General features: G+C 41.0%; 1 protein-coding gene across 3 annotated transcripts in view; it reads right to left on the bottom strand.

Moving 5' to 3' along the window:
- SHISA7 (shisa family member 7) overlaps nt 1-21,507 on the bottom strand; it is a 300,898-nt gene that overhangs the window by 205,692 nt on the left and 73,699 nt on the right. For 2 of the 3 annotated variants that reach the window (XM_073656548.1, XM_073656550.1), the window contains exon 2: nt 16,612-16,639. The exons of the other annotated variant lie outside the window; for it this stretch is intronic. The gene's annotated coding sequence lies outside the window, so the exon portion shown is untranslated. The remainder of the gene's footprint in view (nt 1-16,611; nt 16,640-21,507) is intronic. 3 annotated transcript variants of the gene reach the window in all.

Here is a 21,507-nt window from a genome sequence, read left to right as displayed (position 1 = left end):
AAAAACAGACAGACGGATGACACACTGATAGTAAAAACAGACAGACGGATGACACACTGATGGTAAAAACAGACACACAGATGACACACTGATGGTAAAAACAGACACACAGATGACACACTGATGGTAAAAACAGACACAAATGACACATAGATGGTAAAAACAGACAGACGGATGACACACTGATGGTAAAAACAGACACATGGATGACACACTGATGGTAAAAACCGACACACGGATGACACACTGATGGTAAAAACAGACACACTAATGGTAAAAAAAAACAGACGGATGACACACTGATGGAAAAACAGACAGATGAATGACACACTGATGGTAAAAACAGACAGATGGATGACAAACTGATGGTAAAAACAGACAGACGGATTACACAATGATGGTAAAAATACACAGACGGATGACACACTGATGGTGAAAACAGACACACAGATGACATACTGATGGTAAAAACAGACAGACAGATGACACACTGATGGTAAAAACAGAGACGGATGACACACTGATGGTAAAAACAGACTGACGGATGACACACTGATGGTAAAAACAGACACACAGATGACACACTGATGATAAAAATAGACAGACAAATGACACACTAAAGGTAAAAACAGACACACTGATGGTAAAAACAGACAGACGGATGACACACTGATGGAAAAACAGATGGATGACACACTAATGATACAAACAGACAGATGGATGACACACTGATGGTAAAAACAGACAGACGGATGACACACTGATGGTAAAAACAGACAGATGTATGACACACTGATGGTAAAAACAGACTGACGGATGACACACTGATGGTAAAAACAGACACACAGATGACACACTGATGATAAAAATAGACAGACAAATGACACACTAAAGGTAAAAACAGACACACTGATGGTAAAAACAGACAGACGGATGACACACTGATGGAAAAACAGATGGATGACACACTAATGATACAAACAGACAGATGGATGACACACTGATGGTAAAAACAGACAGACGGATGACACACTGATGGTAAAAACAGACAGATGTATGACACACTGATGGTAAAAACAGACTGACGGATGACACACTGATGGTAAAAACAGACACACAGATGACACACTGATGGTAAAAACAGACACACGGATGGCACTGATGGTAAAAACAGATGGATGACACACTGATGGTAAAAACAGACAGATGGGTGACACAATGTTGGAAAAACAGACAGACAGATGACACACTGATGGTAAAAACAGTCAGACGGATGACACACTAATGGTAAAAACAGACAGACGGATGACACACTGATGGTAAAAACAGACACACAGATGACACACTGATGGTAGAAACAGACACACGGATAACACACTGATGGTAAAAACAGACACACCGATGACACACTGATAGTAAAAACAGACACACCGATGACACACTGATGGTAAAAACAGACAGACGGATGACACACTAATGGTAAAAACAGACAGACGGATGACACACTGATGGTAAAAACAGACAGACGGATGACACACTGATGGTAAAAACAGACACACAGATGACACACTGATGGTAAAAACAGACACACAGATGACACACTGATGGTAAAAACAGACACAAATGACACATAGATGGTAAAAACAGACAGACGGATGACACACTGATGGTAAAAACAGACACATGGATGACACACTGATGGTAAAAACCGACACACGGATGACACACTGATGGTAAAAACAGACACACTAATGGTAAAAAAAAACAGACGGATGACACACTGATGGAAAAACAGACAGATGAATGACACACTGATGGTAAAAACAGACAGATGGATGACAAACTGATGGTAAAAACAGACAGACGGATGACACAATGATGGTAAAAATACACAGACGGATGACACACTGATGGTGAAAACAGACACACAGATGACATACTGATGGTAAAAACAGACAGACAGATGACACACTGATGGTAAAAACAGACAGACGGATGACACACTGATGGTAAAAACAGACTGACGGATGACACACTGATGGTAAAAACAGACACACAGATGACACACTGATGATAAAAATAGACAGACAAATGACACACTAAAGGTAAAAACAGACACACTGATGGTAAAAACAGACAGACGGATGACACACTGATGGAAAAACAGATGGATGACACACTAATGATACAAACAGACAGATGGATGACACACTGATGGTAAAAACAGACAGACGGATGACACACTGATGGTAAAAACAGACAGATGTATGACACACTGATGGTAAAAACAGACTGACGGATGACACACTGATGGTAAAAACAGACACACAGATGACACACTGATGGTTAAAACAGACACACAGATGACACACTGATGGTAAAAACAAACACACGGATGACACACTGATGGTAAGAACAGACACACAAATGACACATTGATGGTAAAAACAGACAGACGGATGACACACTGATGGTGAAAACAGACTCACAGATGACATACTGATGGTAAAAACAGACAGATAGATGACACACTGATGGTAAAATCAGACAGACGGATGACACACTGATGTTAAAACAGACAGACGGATGACACACTGATGGTAAAAACAAAAACACAGATGACACACTGATGGTTAAAACAGACACACATGACACACTGATGGTAAAAACAGACACACAAATGACACATTGATGGTAAAAACAGACAGACGGATGACACATTGATGGTAAAAACAGACACATAGATGACACACTGATGGTAAAAACAGACACACGGATGACTCACTGATGGTAAAAACAGACTAACGGATGACAAACTAATGGTAAAAGCAGACAGATGGATGACACAATGATGGTAAAAATACATAGACGGATGACACACTGATGGTAAGAACAGACAGACGGATGACACACTGATGGTGAAAACAGACACACTGATGGTAAAAACAGACACACGGATGACACACTGATGGTAAAAACAGACACAGGGATGACACACTGATGATAAAAACAGACAGACAAATGACACACTAAAGGTAAAAACAGACACACTGATGGTAAAAACAGACAGTCGGATGACACACTGATGGAAAAACAGATGGATGACACACTAATGGTAAAAACAGACAGACGGATGACACACTGATGGTAAAAACAGACACACTGATGGTAAAAACAGAAAGACGGATGAAATACTGATGGTAAAATCAGGCACACAGATGACATACTGACGGTAAAAACAGACAGACGGATGACACACTGATGGTGAAAACAGACAGACGGATGACACACTGAGGGTAAAAAGAGGCACACATGGATGAAACTGATGGTAAAAACAGATGGATGACACACTGATGGTAAAAAGAGACACATCGATAGTAAAAACAGACAGATGGGTGACACACTGATGGAAAAACAGACAGACAGATGACACACTGATGGTAAAAACAGTCAGACGGATGACAAACTGATGGCAAAAACAGACAGACGTATGACCCACTGATGGTAAAAACAGACACACAGATGACACACTGATTGTAAAAACAGACACACGGATGACACACTGATGGTAAAAACAGACACACAGATGACACACTGATGATAAAAACAGACACACCGATGGCACACTGATGGTAAAAACAGACAGACGAATGACACACTGATGGTAAAAACAGACAGACGGATGACACACTAATGGTAAAAACAGACGGACGGATGACACACTGATGGTAAAAACAGACAGACGGGTGACACACTGATGGTAAAAACAGACACACAGATGACACACTGATGGTAAAAACAGACACACAGATGACACACTGATGGTAAAAACAGACATACAGATGACACACTGATTGCAAAAACAGACACACAAATGACACATTGATGGTAAAAACAGACAGACGGATGACACACTGATGGTAAAAACAGACACATGGATGACACACTGATGGTAAAAACAGACACACGGATGACACACTGATGGTAAAAACAGACACACTAATGGTAAAAAAAACAGACGGATGACACACTGCTGGAAAAACAGACAGATGAATGACACACTGATGGTAAAAACAGACAGACGGATGACAAACTGATGGTAAAAACAGACAGTCGGATGACACAATGATGGTAAAAACAGACACACAGATGACACACTGATGGTAAAAACAGACACACAGATGACACACTGATGGTAAAAACAGACATACAGATGACACACTGATTGCAAAAACAGACACACAAATGACACATTGATGGTAAAAACAGACAGACGGATGACACACTGATGGTAAAAACAGTCACATGGATGACCCACTGATGGTAAAAACAGACACACGGATGACACACTGATGGTAAAAACAGACACACTAATGGTAAAAAAAACAGACGGATGACACACTGATGGAAAAACAGACAGATGAATGACACACTGATGCTAAAAACAGACAGACGGATGACAAACTCATGGTAAAAACAGACAGATGGATGACACAATGATGGTAAAAATACACAGACGGATGACACACTGATGGTTAAAACAGACAGACGGATGACACACTGATGGTGAAAACAGATACACAGATGACATACTGATGGTAAAAACAGAGAGAAGGATGACACACTGATGGTAAAAACAGACTGACGGATGACATACTGATGGTAAAAACAGACAGACGGATGACACACTGATTGTGAAAACAGACACACTGATGGTAAAAACAGACACACGGATGACACACTGATGGAAAAACAAACAGACGGATGACACACTGATGGTAAAAACAGACTGACGGATGACATACTGATGGTAAACACAGACAGACGGATGACACACTGATGGAGAAAACAGACACACTGATGGTAAAAACAGACACACGGATGACACACTGATGGTAAAAACAGACAGACGGATGACACACTGATGGTAAAAACAGACACAGGGATGACACACTGATGATAAAAACAGACAGACAAATGACACACTAAAGGTAAAAACAGACACACTGATGGTAAAATCAGACAGACGGATGACACACTGATGGAAAAACAGATGGATGACACACAAATGGTAAAAACAGACAGACGGATGACACACTGATGGTAGAATCAGACAGACGGATGACACACTGATGGTAAAAACAGACACACTAATGGTAAAAAAAAACAGACGGATGACACACTGATGGAAAAACAGACAGATGAATGACACACTGATGGTAAAAACAGACAGACGGATGACAAACTGATGGTAAAAACAGACAGATGGATGACACAATGATGGTAAAAATACACAGACGGATGACACACTGATGGTTAAAACAGACAGACGGATGACACACTGATGGTGAAAACAGATACACAGATGACATACTGATGGTAAAAACAGAGAGACGGATGACACACTGATAGTAAAAACAGACAGACGGATGACACACTGATGGTAAAAACAGACTGACGGATGACATACTGATGGTAAAAACCGACAGACGGATGACACACTGATGGTGAAAACAGACACACTGAAGGTAAAAACAGACACACGGATGACACACTGAGGAAAAACACACAGACGGATGACACACTGATGGTAAAATCAGACAGACGGATGACACACTGATGGAAAAACAGACAGATGAATGACACACTGATGGTAAAAACAGACAAACGGATGACAAACTGATGGTAAAAACAGACAGATGGATGACACAATGATGGTAAAAATACACAGACGGATGACACACTGATGGTTAAAACAGACAGACGGATGACACACTGATGGTGAAAACAGATACACAGATGACATACTGATGGTAAAAACAGAGAGACGGATGACACACTGATGGTAAAAACAGACAGACGGATGACACACTGATGGTATAAACAGACTGACAGATGACATACTGATGGTAAAAACAGACAGACGGATGACACACTGATTGTGAAAACAGACACACTGATGGTAAAAACAGACACACGGATGACACACTGATGGAAAAACAAACAGACGGATGACACACTGATGGTAAAAACAGACTGACGGATGACATACTGATGGTAAACACAGACAGACGGATGACACACTGATGGAGAAAACAGACACACTGATGGTAAAAACAGACACACGGATGACACACTGATGGTAAAAACAGACAGACGGATGACACACTGATGGTAAAAACAGACACAGGGATGACACACTGATGATAAAAACAGACAGACATATGACACACTAAAGGTAAAAACAGACACACTGATGGTAAAATCAGACAGACGGATGACACACTGATGGAAAAACAGATGGATGACACACAAATGGTAAAAACAGACAGACGGATGACACACTGATGGTAGAAACAGACAGACGGATGACACACTGATGGTAAAAACAGACACACTAATGGTAAAAAAAAACAGATGGATGACACACTGATGGAAAAACAGACAGATGAATGACACACTGATGGTAAAAACAGACAGATGGATGACAAACTGATGGTAAAAACAGACAGATGGATGACACAATGATGGTAAAAATACATAGACGGATGACACACTGATGGTTAAAACAGACAGACGGATGACACACTGATGGTGAAAACAGATACACAGATGACATACTGATGGTATAAACAGAGAGACGGATGACACACTGATGGTAAAAACAGACAGACGGATGACACACTGATGGTAAAAACAGACTGACGGATGACATACTGATGGTAAAAACCGACAGACGGATGACACACTGATGGTGAAAACAGACACACTGAAGGTAAAAACAGACACACGGATGACACACTGATGGAAAAACAAACAGACGGATGACACACTGATGGTAAAAACACACAGACGGATGACAAACTGATGGTAAAAACAGACAGACGGATGACACACTGATGGTAAAAACAGACAGACGGATGACACACTGATGGTAAAAACAGACACAGGGATGACACACTGATGATAAAAACAGACAGACAAATGACACACTAAAGGTAAAAACAGACACACTGATGGTAAAATCAGACAGACGGATGACACACTGATGGAAAAACAGATGGATGACACACAAATGGTAAAAACAGACAGACGGATGACACACTGATGGTAGAAACAGACAGACGGATGACACACTGATGGTAAAAACAGACACACTGATGGTAAAAACAGAAAGACGGATGAAACACTGATGGTAAAAACAGGCACACAGATGACATACTGACGGTAAAAACAGACAGACGGATGACACACTGATGGTGAAAACAGACAGATGGATGACACACTGATGATAAAAACAGACACACGGATGACACTGATGGTAAAAACAGATGGATGACACACTGATGGTAAAAACAGACACATTGATAGAAAAAACAGACAGACGGGTGACACACTGATGGAAAAACAGTCAGACGGATGACAAACTGATGGTGAAAACAGACACACTGATGGGAAAACAAACAGACGGATGACACACTGATGGTCAAAACAGACTGACGGATGACATACTGATGGTAAAAACCGACAGACGGATGACACACTGATGGTGAAAACAGACACACTGAAGGTAAAAACAGACACACGGATGATACACTGATGGAAAAACAAACAGACGGATGACACACTGATGGTAAAAACACACAGACGGATGACAAACTGATGGTAAAAACAGACAGACGGATGACACACTGATGGTAAAAACAGACAGACAGATGACACACTGATGGTAAAAACAGACAGACAGATGACATACTGATGGTAAAAACAGACAGACGGATGACACACTGATGGTAAAAACAGACAGACGGATGACACACTGATGGTAAAAACAGACAGATGGATGACACACTGATGGTAAAAACAGACACACGGGTGACACACTGATGGTAAAAACAGACACACGAATGACATACTGATGGTAAAAACAGACACACTGATGGTAAAAACAGACACACTGATGGTAAAAACAGACAGATGGATGACACACTGATGGCAAAAACAGGCACACAGATGACATAGTGATGGTAAAAACAGACAGACGGATGACACACTGATGGTAAAAATAGACAGACGGATGACACACTAAAGGTAAAAATAGACACACTGATGGTAAAAACAGACAGACGGATGACACACTGATGGAAAAACAAACAGACGGATGACACAATGATGGTGAAAACAGACAGACGGATGACAAACTGATGGTAAAAAGACAGACGGATGACACACTGATGGTATAAACAGACAGACGGATGACACACTGATGGAAAAACAGACAGACGGATGACACACTGAGGGTAAAAACAGACACAGAGATGACACACTGATGGAAAAACAGACACACGGATGACACACTGATGGTAAAATCATACACACTGACCACACACAGATAACACTCTGATCCAAAACAATGATGATGCCGGCACCATTTTATCACGTACGTGTGAATGAGGCCTCAAAGGGGATGTCGATAATTTGGACAACCGCTTTTTAAATGCAGTATTCTGAATGTAAAATGGATAACTGGAGCCAACATTGCTGGAACGGAGCTAGTGAGGGAGGTAAATATACATTGCATTGACCCTTTTCATCTGTGCTGCTAGAAAAAATCAGACATATCTCTGAGTGTTTTGCACGAACACAGGGTCTATGAAAAATGTGGACATCTGAACAGCTCTATAGATTATAATCCATACATGTTATATCTGTGAAAAAAACAGATGCAACTCGGACATGTGAATGGAGCCTAAGATAAAGAAAGAGGGTAAACTGTGTGCATTTGCTGCAAATGAGCTGCAGTTTTATCCTTTATTCATACCTCCCAACTTTTGAAGAACAGAAAGAGGGGCACATGATTTTGGCCATGCCCCTGGCCACACCTCAATCCACGCCCATTTACTATTTCTTTCTCCCCCAGCAGGAGGAGTTGTCAGAAGGGCGCTGGTAATGAGGGGCATTCATCAGACGCCACAGACCGCGGGGGATAGACCAAAATCCAGGACTGTCCGTTTTATCCGGGACAGTTGAGATTAGAGATGAGCGGATGGATTCAGCGTCCAGGTAAATTGCTACCTGGCGGCTGGAGAGGAGGTTGTGAATCTCTAACCATCCAGCGTCCCCGGTGGCTTTTGATCACCCAGGGCAGCAGGACGTCATCTCTGCGTCCTGCTCATCTCTAGTTAGAACCTGTGGATTATTTTCTGTTCCCTCATTCACAGTCGGAGCCACCAGAACTTTCTCATCGTTATGTAGCTTCATTATACAACATCCGGCTTTTTTGTGTCTGTAAGGCCGTGTTCACACATTGCAGAAATACTGTGTCTTTTGTTTTCTGCAGGATCTGCACCAAACTCAACAATAAGAATCAAAGCTTTTCTGTACTGTTAAAAAGCGTTAAAAACTCTGCTTCATATCTTCCCCAAAATCGCATCAAACAAAGAGGAAAACACATAAAAGAATCGCAGCAAAGACTCCATAATCAGAGAAGATTTTTACTGTGTCGTGTGGTGCGGACACCTGCAGAAAAAAGCAGCAGAAAGAATGCAGCATTTACACTGCGTGTGAACACGACCTCAGCATTACCTTTTATTACATTTTTATGGGTTTAATAGAGAAAAATATAAATGATGCTATTTTTTTTTTTACGTTACTTACCGATCCCTGTAAATAATCTGATCGCTGTGTTGTACGGGTCGTTACGATTACAGGGACACCAAATATGTTATTTGCTAATTTGTGATCTTCATTATTTAAAAATAAACACATTAAAAATAACTTTTTTTTCCATTATCAAGTGTTTTTCATTATTATTTTTTTAGTCATTTTATAAGATGAGAAAATCTCTTAGGGTATGTGCCCATGATCAGGAGCCGCTGCGGGTTTATGCCACGCCAAACCTGCCGCGGTCAGCTGTTATAGCATACTGGATGGGATTTGTAGAAATCCCATGTCCACTATGCGTCCCCGTGCACCTGCGGATCACCCGTGGAAACTGACATAATGGCTCCGCTCATTTGCATGTTGAACAGAAGCTCCCGGTGGCTATTCCGGAGAGTCAGGCCAGCAGACTGGTAGGCATCATGGGCACATACCCTGATTCTCCCTGTAGAATAAAAATACATACATTGTACACAGCAGTGTATTCCTATCAGCCTATAGTCGGATTCTGCAATACAGATCAAATACGTGGAATTCTACTCACTGCATCACAAGAGCTTGTGGGTCAGCACACTAAAGCTCCCTTATATCTGTAATATCTACCTCAGTAGATGCTAAAAAAACAAATTTTTCTTTAATTGCTTATTATTTTTAATACTTTTAGGCTACTTTACCACGATCAAGAACAGCAGCGTATTCTTGCTGCGTCCAAAACGCTGCGTTATAATCATGCAGGTAAATCTGCATGTGTTCACTGAACCATGTGGAGTTACCGCATCTAATGACATTTTATTTTGGCAATTTCATAGTGGAGACTAGCGTACTGCAACAGAAATTGACATGCTGTGGCTTGTAAATCCGCGCCGCTGGCGAGTTTATGCAGCGCATGTGAGCTGTGTCTAAAATGCTGCCATTACAGAACGTGGGCTTATAGCCTTATAGGAACAAGATAAATATTTTTCTTCACTTCAATATACAGCCACCATAAAAATACATTGCTATATACAATGTATTTCTATTGGGATGTATGCTCTGCTTCTGGATTCATTGTAATGTAGAGTCAAGATAACCAAAATCTCCTTTCCTTATCATTATGGCTGTAGCTCAGTGGTTAGAGCACACAGCTGGTGAGCATTAGGAAGCGTGTCGTGACACTGTGATTGTGAGTCCTGTTTGAGACTTGATAACTGGAGTGAGAGGAGGTGAACATATATTTTAATTTATGCACTAAGAAATGATTGGCCCCACCCCCCAAGGAGGAGGAGCTACGGAGCGATGAGAACATCGGAGAGAGAGGTAAGTATAGAAGCCGGGAGAACAGCTGAGCCGTGACAGGACGCGGGACAGTCTCGCCGAAAATGGGATGGTTGGGAGCTATGCTTTATTGTTGGTTGTCCTGTATCTTTCATTGAATTTGTTCGCTAAAAGACTAGTAGTTGAGCTGAATTTGCCTTATTCATCATATAAATAAATGTAAGTCTATGCATAGTACCTGTGATGTTTTGGATGCTATTATCTTGCAGGTTCTCTGGGCATGAATTGTGATGCCCTGTGCGCTGCGCTGCCAGGTTTGACGTCTACAGAGGGAGAGTGTGCATTGTGCATAGTCCTGGTGTAGAGCCTACTGGAACTGCTAATGGCCTGTGTGACAGTTGTGCTGTAATTGTGGTCTGCAGAAACCTTTGCACCTTGTGATTTAAAGTGAACCTCTGAAATGGAGTGGTGATACTGTTATACAGATCAAGACTGAGCCATCATAGGAGCAGTTGATGAGCTCTAAATAAGCATGTGCTGTTCAGCTAATTATCTGAAAAGACTTTCAGCCATTTTGGGACATTTGCCTAATGTTATATGGTTTACTTCTACCATCTATTGTATTTGTTGTACTTTGCTGCCATCTACTGGCCGTTGTTATAATATGTTGTTCATGTATTATTACTGTGTTTTTCCCATAATACCTTTTCTTTCTGCAACTCCTCCTATCTTTTCCCTCGCTTCCTTCTTGTGGTCAGTGCCATCTTGGACAACCTCTACCTCTAACTTGCTTCTCTAATCTCAGCTCTAACCTGCAGTTCTAACTTCTACCTCATCTTCATCCCTTCATCTTCCCTGACATCTTACCTCATCTCATCAATATACTGTGAATAAAACCTGTTGAATTCATCACTGCATCATCCTTCCGGACTACCACGTGCAGCTGATAAAGAATAGGAGCACAGGTTAACACTATCTGCCATTGCTTATACAGAGATCTGTGCTCACATCCCTCAGACACATCTCACCCACGTATATTGGTGGCACAATAAAGCAACTGCTTACAAAATGGGCGCTAAGTAGTCATAGAGGTAGGGGTTTTCCAAGTGAACTGCACACGGGGTCACTTTTACCTCCAAGGCAGGTGGAATTGTGCATTATGATCAGCTATTGTACTGCAAAGGGCCCATATATCTTTCTTGTACAAGGGTCTTCTGCTGTTTGTGTCTGCTCCTGATATATATATGATATCAAGGGTGGACATACCACCGGTGCAGCCGGGTCCCTTGTCGGGTGGCTAATATTAAGGGCAATCTTGCTTGCTTCTTGGAGCCCAAAGCTCCAGAGGGCCCATGGCCAGATTGCCCTCTCATGTGCGATGGGCAGGGAGCGATCCCTCCAGCTCCACAGCCTACAGGAGGAAAACGGCAGCGGAGCTGAGGGATCCGTCCTCTGTTTCCTGCCTGGTGCTTCCTCCCTGACACAGATGCGTGCAGCTTGATGACGTCATCATGCAGCGCGTGCCTGAGTCAGGGAGAAAGTTACCGTCAATTAGGATTCTGCAGGGGAGTGGGCTGAGAGCTAAGTTGCTTTTTCTGTTGTTTTTTTTTACTGAAACACTGGGGAGAGGAACAGGAGAATGAGGGGAGGTGGGGGAGAGCAATGGTGAGGATGGGGAGAGCAATGATGGGGATGATGGCGATGGGGAGAGCAATGATGGGGATTGTGGCGATGGGGAGAGCAATGATGGGGCTGGGGAGAGCAATGTTGAGGATAGGGAGAACAATGACGGGTTGCTGGGAGAAAGCATTGATGAGGATGGGGAGAGCAATGACGGGTTGCTGGGAGAGAGCAATGATGAGGATAGGGAGAGCAATGACGGGTTGCTGGGAGAAAGCAATGATGAGGATGGGGAGAGAAATGATGGGGGTGCTGGGAGAGAGCAATGATGGAGGTGCTAGGAGAGAGCAATGATGGAAGTGCTGGGAGAGAGCAATGATGGGGGTGCTGGGAGAGAGCAATGATGGAGGTGCTAGGAGAGAGCAATGATGGAAGTGCTGGGAGAGACCAATGATGGGGGTGCTAGGAGAGAGCAATGATGGGGTGCTGGGAAAGAGCAATGATGGAGGTGCTGGGAGAGAGCAATGATGAGGGTGCTGGGAGAGAACAATGATGAGTGTGCTGGGAGAGAGCAATGATGAGGGTGCTGGGAGAGAGCAATGATGGGGGTGCTAGGAGAGAGCATTGATGGAGGTGCTGGGAGAGAGCAATGATGGGGGTGCTGGGAGAGAGCAATGATGGGGTGCTTGGAGACAGCAATGATGGAGGTGCTGGGAGAGAGCAATGATGGGGGTGCTGGGAGAGAGCAATGATGAGGGTGCTGGGAAAGAGCAATGATGAGGATGCTGGAATGAGCAATGATGGAGGTGCTGGGAGAGAGCAATGATGGAGGTGCTGGGAGAGAGCAATGAAGGGGGTGCTGGGAGAGAGTAATGATGGGGGTGCTGGGAGACAGCAATGATGGGGGTGCTGGGAGAGAGCAATGATGGGGGTGCTGGGAGAGAGCAATGATGGGGGTTTCACTTAGCTTGTACTCTAAAGCCTTGTATATTTTCCATATGCACATAGCCTTACAGTTAAATGGGGAGAGTCACAGAGGCTGAATAATTTATATTATTGGCCGGTGGAGATTACAGTTAATGGGGGGCACAGTGCTGCTTATCACTTTATATTTTGATTGGTGCATGGCTAATATTAATGGGGTGGGTACATATCTGTATTCAGGGGTGCAGTGCGGGTGAAACGCATGTATATATACAATATATGTGACCTTGGTTTTTTTAGGGCTGCACTGATCATCGTGACAAGATGAGTCATGGCTGGGAGATGTCGACATGAAGGTCTGACCAGATGGAGAAGAAACAGCAGAAACTGACTCTGATCAGATGAGACGTCAGCAGTAAGTGCCTGGATGTAAATATTATTCTGTATCTGCACTGTGTGACTTGGAGTGATAATGTTATTGGTAAAAACCCTTAGGCTGCATTCTCACATTTGTTTGAAATGTCCGTGTGCTGGCAGATTTTTTTATCGGATGGTCCACGGACTCGTAGAGTTTTATAGATCCATTCACACATCCATGAAAATAACGGATCTGAGAATGAGATCTGTGAGGGTCCGAGAATGTCCTGTTCTGATCCGATTTTGAGGATTAAAATAGGACCTGCTCAATGCGTCTGTAAAACAGCACATCGACACTGCACACAAATGCAGGAATGTAGCTTTATTATGTATAGCACAGTCTCTTAGTATATAGTGTACTCACTTATTATGTATAGCACCATCCTTAGTTATATAGTTTCATCTTTTATTATGTATAACACCCTCCTTTATTACGTGCCATCCTCTCTAGTTATATATAGCTTCCTCTGCTGTTATGTACAGTGTTGTCCCTTACATAGCATATTCTTGTTATTTTGTCTGTCACAGCGACCTCTTTTATTACATAGTCGTCTCTTGCTAGATATATAATGTCTGCTGATGGAGCAGCCGGCGATCAGAAGACCAGTCCATCAGCTCCTCCATAAGAAAAGAAGCTTTCCCATGCTCCATCAGCCGGCATTGCATTATATATCTAAGAAGAGAAGGCGGTATGTAATAAAGACAGGGGGCTATAAATAATCCAGTATGTAAGGGACGGTGCTGTACATAACAAGAGAGGGCACTGTGTAATAAGGGACGGCAATATACATAATAAAGGAGGCTATGTAAGAGGTATACTGTATATCTGTGTGTGGCTATATATACATCTGTAGTTTTGTCGCCATAAAAGGTGGGAGCCCAGACACATTTCTTCCAAGCAGTCAGTGTCCGCCCCTGTATGATATATATGTCTATATATGATACATGTGTATGTAGTGGATGTCCATATGTGTACATGACTTTCTGCAGTGTATGTGCAAATGTGTGTAGGTAAAAAATGAATGTGCATATGTGTATATCAGATCACATTACTACATGGTAGTTCTATGATATCTGTATATTTAAAACATGACCTTATAAGCCTCCATTTGATGGATCCAACAGGAAAAGTTTCCAAGCAGTATCCTTCTTTTTTCACTGTACATTGTATCTATTGGTACCAACATATAGAGCATGTACATTCTCTATTAATTGCTAAAGATGAACCTGAACAATGAATACCACCCAGAGAAAAGATAGGTGCTTAATTTTCATTGAAAAGTAATAATTAAAAAACATATACATGTGCTTCTCACAAAATTAGAATATCATCAAAAAGTTAATTCAGTTCTTCAATACAAAAAGTGAAACTCATATTATATGGCGTCATTACAAACAGAGTGATCTATTTCAAGTGTTTATTTCTGTTAATGTTGATGATCATAGCTTACAGCCAATGAGAACACAAAAGTCATTATCTCAGTAAATTAGAATACTTTATAGCAACAGCTTGAAAAATGTTTTTAAAATCCGAAATGTTATCCTACTGAGATGTATGTTCCGTAAATGCACTCAATACTTGGTCGGGGCTCCTTCTGCATCAATTACTGCATCAATGTGGCGTGGCATGGAGGCGATCAGCCTGTGGCACTGCTGAGGTGCTATGGAAGCCCAGGTTGCTTTGATAGCAGCCTTCAGTTCGTCTGCATTGTTGGGTCTGGTGTTTCTCATCTTCCTCTTGACAATACCCCATAGATTCTCTATAATAGATTCTCTATGGGGTTACGGTCAGGTGAGTTTGCTGGCCAATCGAGCACAGTGATACTGTTGTTTGTAAACCAGGTATTGGTACTTTTGGCAGTGTAGACAGGTGCCAAGTCCTGCTGGAGAATGACATTTCCACCTCCAAAAAGCTGCAAAAATATGTAAGTCATTTCATTTTTATTGTCTATCATTTAAAGCAATTAGTACTATCAGTTCAAATAAGGCAGCACTTTGTTGCACTATTCAGATACTTACATGAGTCAGTGAAAGTGCAGACACTTGGGTGAGGTATACATCTCTCTTTAAGCTAAATAGCATTGTAAGATATAATTATGTTGATGCATCATGTGGTCCTCCATTGCATTCTCTGTTGAACATATGTTTTTTTAATTATTAATTTTCAATAAAAAATTATGAATTTTTAGAGACTATATGCACCTATCTTTTCTTTGGGTGGTATTCATTGTATGTATGGAGTACAGTGGCTATTAGGCCTTGTCATAAGCAGGGTTTACCAGGATATCGGTGTAAAACTTACCGTTCTCATTCATTGCATTACAGAAGTATTGCAGACCAGCCATCAAAATGAAAAATATTCCAAGTCCCGTAGTGGAACTAAGTAAAACTTTATAACAAAAAGTTCAATAAAATAATAAAAATGTCAAAGGAAAACCACACAAAGCATGAAAAAAAAATCACCAAGAATTTTTTACTACAAAAACATGGCTTTTGTATAAAAGCAACAATAAATTAAAAAAAATATCCACATCATCAGTATCGCCACATTGAGAAAAACTTTAACTATAAAACTGTCAAATTATTTATTCTGTACGTCAAGCACTGTAAAAATAAATTAAAAAGCACACCAAAATTTTAGCTTTTTCATCCAACTGACACAAAAAAATGCAATAAAAAGTGATAAAAAAAATCGCATGTTTAAAGAAAATGGTATCATTAAAAACGTCAACTCACCCTGCAAAAGACAATCCCACATATGGCTCTGTCGGCAGAAAAATAAAAAAGTTATAGCTCTCAGAATATGGTGTCTAAATAGCAATATTTTATTTAAAAAATATTTTTTAGTGTTCAAAAGTTGCAAAATATTAAAAATATATACAGTAAGTCTGGTATTGATGTAAACATACTGACACGAAGGACACTTATACAACATGGCACATGGTGTAAAAAATAAATAAATGAAAGCAATTATTTTGTTCGCTGAACACTTATCTCGGGGTTTTTATCTAAATACCCAAAAATGCAATTCAGACAAAACCCACAGCAGAACCATTCACAATAATGCGTGAAAAGAGTCACTTTCAAATTTGTCTGCCTCTGTTCCAGTAGTGTCCACCTTTTTAGGTTTCGTTTCAGCACACAAAAGTAGGATTAATTACAGTTTTGAGGATGTCTAAAAAGACGGACATCACTGGAACAGAGGCCAGACAGAGTGCAAGTGACTCAATCTGTCCCATTATGGTTAATGGTTCCTTTGAGTTTTTTTATCTGAATCTAATTTTTGGAGGATCTAGACAATACTCCTGATGTAAACACATAGTATAAAGTATAGGATAAATGTGAAACTAGATTTAAAAACGATAAACCAATGTTATCTACCCCAAAATGATACTGATAAAAAATTCAACTTATCCAGCAAAAATTTAGACCCCACTCAGGTCTGTCATCTGTGAAAGGAAATATGGAAGCTTTCAAAAGCTCCGAAGAGCAACATGATTCCCCTTCCCAAAATCAAATCCTGTGAAATCTCTGCTCCCAAATCCAAATGACCCCATCCATGGTGAGCTCCAGTGTGCATACATTCACATGTATGGCATTATTGTAGCAAGAAGAACCCACTTAATATCTTACAGGGTGTTTGTCTTCAGAAGCACAAAAGGGGCACAATGTATTTGGCACTCAGGTAGCATATTAGCAATTTTCACTCTGCAACATCCACTCCATGCTTTTTTCTCTGGAAAACAGCTGTAGGCCAAAATAGTAACTGTACCCAAACAACAATTCATGGAGGAGTTTAATTTCCAAAGTGGGGTCATTTATGCTGTTTTAGCACCTCAGGGGCTTTTCAAATGCGACATGGATCCGCAATGTATTCTAGCCAAAATTGAGTGATAAAAGTCAAATAGCGCTCCTTCCCTTTAAAGCCCTGCTGTTCTGGCACCTCAGGGGCTCTGTAAATGAAAAAGTTGAGGCGAAAATAAAATCTTAGAGGAAAAATAATACTTTTTCATTTCCCCGGCATAATTAAAATTCTGTAAAGCACCTGTGGGTTCAAGATGCTTCCCAAGCCTGCAGATGAGTTCCTTGAAGGGTCTGGGGTTACTTGAGGGGAGTTTCTGCAGCAGGACAATGACCGACAACGTACATCCAATGTCATTAAAAACTATATTCAGTGTAAAGAAGAACAAGGAGTTCTGGAAGTCATAATATGGCCCCACAGAGCCCTGATCTCAACATCACCCAGTCTGTCAGGGATTACATCAAGAGACAGAAGGATTTGCACAGATGACATCTGCAGAAGATCTGTGGTCACTTCTCCAAGATGTTTGTAACAACCTCTCTACCAAGTTCCTTTGAAAACCTTGCACAAGTTACAAGTGTACGTAGAAGAATTCATGCTGCTTGAAGGTATAGTGAATTCACATAAAACATTGATTTGCTTTACATTTCTCTTTTGTTCAGTCACTTTGTATTTTGTTAATTGATTTAAAAGAAACCATTAACCCTTTTATTTTTAAAAGAATTCTTACTTTACAACATTTTTTCCAAACCTGCCTAAAACTTTCACACAATACTGTATATACAAACTTTTATTTACCTAAGTGACAGCTTTTTAATATTTATTTGAAAGTTTGCCCCTCTCTATCCCCCTTTAAGTACATGGTTTATGCATTTTCCTCTACTTCTTGGTTTGTCCATGTGACCACATTCATCTCTGAGTAGCAGAAAACCTTAGGCTGGGGCTACACGGCGACTTTTGCAACTTTGACTGTGACAGGCAAGTTACCAATAATCCATAGTTCCCTTGTGGTCGCAATGAGACCTCATTCACTTGTATTGTGCTGTGATGTAGCACCTGGTGAACCTTGGCCGTGCAACAGGTATGGTCAAAATTGTCATGGGCAAAGTCTTTGCTTAAGATACATCCTGTAAACTCAGAAACATACAGTTATATGAAAAAGTTTGGGCACCCCTATTAATCTTAAGCTTAATGTTTTATAAAAATTGGTGTTTTTGCAACAGCTATTTCAGTTTGATATGTGTAATAACTGTTGGACACAGTAATGTTTCTGCCTTGAAATGAGGTTTATTGTACTAACAGAAAATGTGCAATCTGCATTCAAACAAAATTTGACAGGTGCATAAGTATGGGCACCTCACCAGAAAAGTGACATTAATATTTAGTAGATCCTCCTTTTGCAAAAATAACAGCCTCTAGTCGCTTCCTGTAGCTTTTAATGATTTCCTGGATCCTGGATGAAGGTATTTTTGACCATTCCTCTTTACAAAACAATTCCAGTTCAGTTAAGTTTGGTGGTCGCCGAGCATGGACAGCCCTCTTCAAATGATCCCACAGATGTTCAATGATATTCAGGTCTGGGGACTGGGATGGCCATTCCAGAACATTGTAATTGTTCCTCTGCATGAATGCCTAAGTAGATTTGGAGCGGTGTTTTGGATCATTGTCTTGCTGAAAGATCCATCCCCTGCGTAACTTCAACTTTATCACTGATTCTTGAACATTATTGTCAAGAATCTGCTGATACTGAGTGGAATCCATGCGTCCCTCACCTTTAACAAGATTCCCGGTGCCGGCATTGGCCACACAGCCCCAAAGCATGATGGAACATCCACCAAATTTTACTGTGGGTAGCAAGTGTTTTTCTTGGAATGCTGTGTTTTTTTGCCGCCATGCATAACGCCTTTTTGTATGACCAAACAACTCAATCTTGGTTTCATCAGTCCACAGGACCTTCTTCCAAAAAGAAATTGGCTTCTCTAAATGTGCTTTTGCATACCCCAGCCGACTCTGTTTGTGGCGTGCTTGCAGAAACGGCTTCTTTCGCATCACTCTCCCATACAGCTTCTCCTTGTGCAAAGTGCGTTGTATAGTTGACCGATGCACAGTGACACCATCTGCAGCAAGTTGATGCTGCAGCTCTCTGGAGGTGGTCTGAGGATTGTCCTTGAATGATCTCACCATTCTTCTTCTCTGCCTTTCTGTTGTTTTTCTTGGTCTGCCACTTCTGGCCATAACAAGAACTGTCCCTGTGTTCTTCCATTTCCTTACTATGTTCCTCACAGTGGAAACTGACAGGTTAAATCTCTGAGACAGCTTTTTGTATCCTTCCCCTGAACAACTATGTTGAATAATCTTTGTTTTCAGATCATTTGACAGTTGTTTTGAGGAGCCCATGATGCCACTCTTCAGAGGAGATTCAAACAGGAGAACAACTTGCAAGTGGCCACTTTAAGTAGATTTTCTCATGATTGCATACACCTGGCTATGAAGTGCAAAGCTCAATGAGGTTACAAAACCAAAAGAGGTGCTTTAGTAAGTCAGTAAAAAGTAGGTAGGAGTATTTAAAACAAGAAAATGACAAGGGTGCCCATACTTATGCACCTGTCAAATTTTGTTTGAATGCAGATTGCACATTTTCTGTTAGTACAATAAACCTCATTTCAAGGCAGAAACATTACTGTGTCCAACAGTTATTACATATATCAAACTGAAATAGCTGTTGCAAAAACATCAATTTTAATAAAACATTAAGCTTAAGATTAATAGGGGTGCCCAAACTTTTTCATATAACTGTATGTATATCCCTCGGACTAATTTGCTCCTACATAAAATGTCATTAAAAAGTCATTCAGGATGCCAAAAAAAGATAATCATTAATTTGGATCCTTGAGGTACAAAGAGTAAACTCAACAAAAAAAACATAATCCAATGCAGGTCACACTGTAGTCTGCACTGACACAAAACAAGAAGATGTCACCTTTTCAGCAGCAGCAGGACCCCTACAGCCCATGAATGGCAGTAGCAGTCAGGTGACGTGACATCCTCAGAAAAACAACCGATGATGCGCTACTCAAGTCTCTTAACCGCTGCAGACAGTCACAGAGGGCAGCAGTTAGGTGATACAGTAACCTCTTCTCTGTGTCAGCGCAGACCACTAGGCAGCATACACTGGATTCAGGTAGGTGACGGTAGGTATTTATTAATTAGTTGTTTTTTACAGATCTGAACCCATAAGAAATTTTTATTTTCGCCCAGACATCCCATTTAATGTATGAAAAAGAAGAGTCTTATAATTTTTCCTACTTATTCCATCCAAGTATTTCAATCGTAATTGTTGTTTCAAAAAATGTATCCACATTAAATTGTCAATGTAGATACTATCAAAAATGTAATATACTTTCATTATTAAGCCTTGCAGCGCTGGGGTCCTGGGTTCAAATCCCACCAAGGACAACATCTGTAAGGAGTTTGTATGTTCTCCTCATGTCTGTGTGGGTTTCCTCCGGGTTCTCCGGTTTCCTTCCACACCCCAAGCACATACTGATAAGGAATCTAGATTGTGAGCCCCAATGGGGACAGCGACGATTGTAAAGTGCTGCAGAATATGTTGGCACTATATAAATAAAAAAATATCATTATTATTAAAAATGTTGAGTGGAAAATTGCTCTAAAGGTATGACCACTAGCTATCTCACTTCTTTACAACTTGCTGTCCACTACCTATTGTCAAGACCGATCCATCTACAGTTACAGACAGGCAGGATGAATTTCATGTCTTTACAAGCCTGATGTAGCTACTGGCTCTCACACAGAGTGTTACAGTACCT

This window comes from Phyllobates terribilis, unplaced genomic scaffold, assembly GCF_046119375.1.
Source record: "Phyllobates terribilis strain yellow unplaced genomic scaffold, ASM4611937v1 Scaffold_12__6_contigs__length_324123572, whole genome shotgun sequence".
NCBI lineage: Eukaryota > Metazoa > Chordata > Amphibia > Anura > Dendrobatidae > Phyllobates > Phyllobates terribilis.
This window is presented reverse-complemented; position numbering and strand designations above follow the sequence as displayed.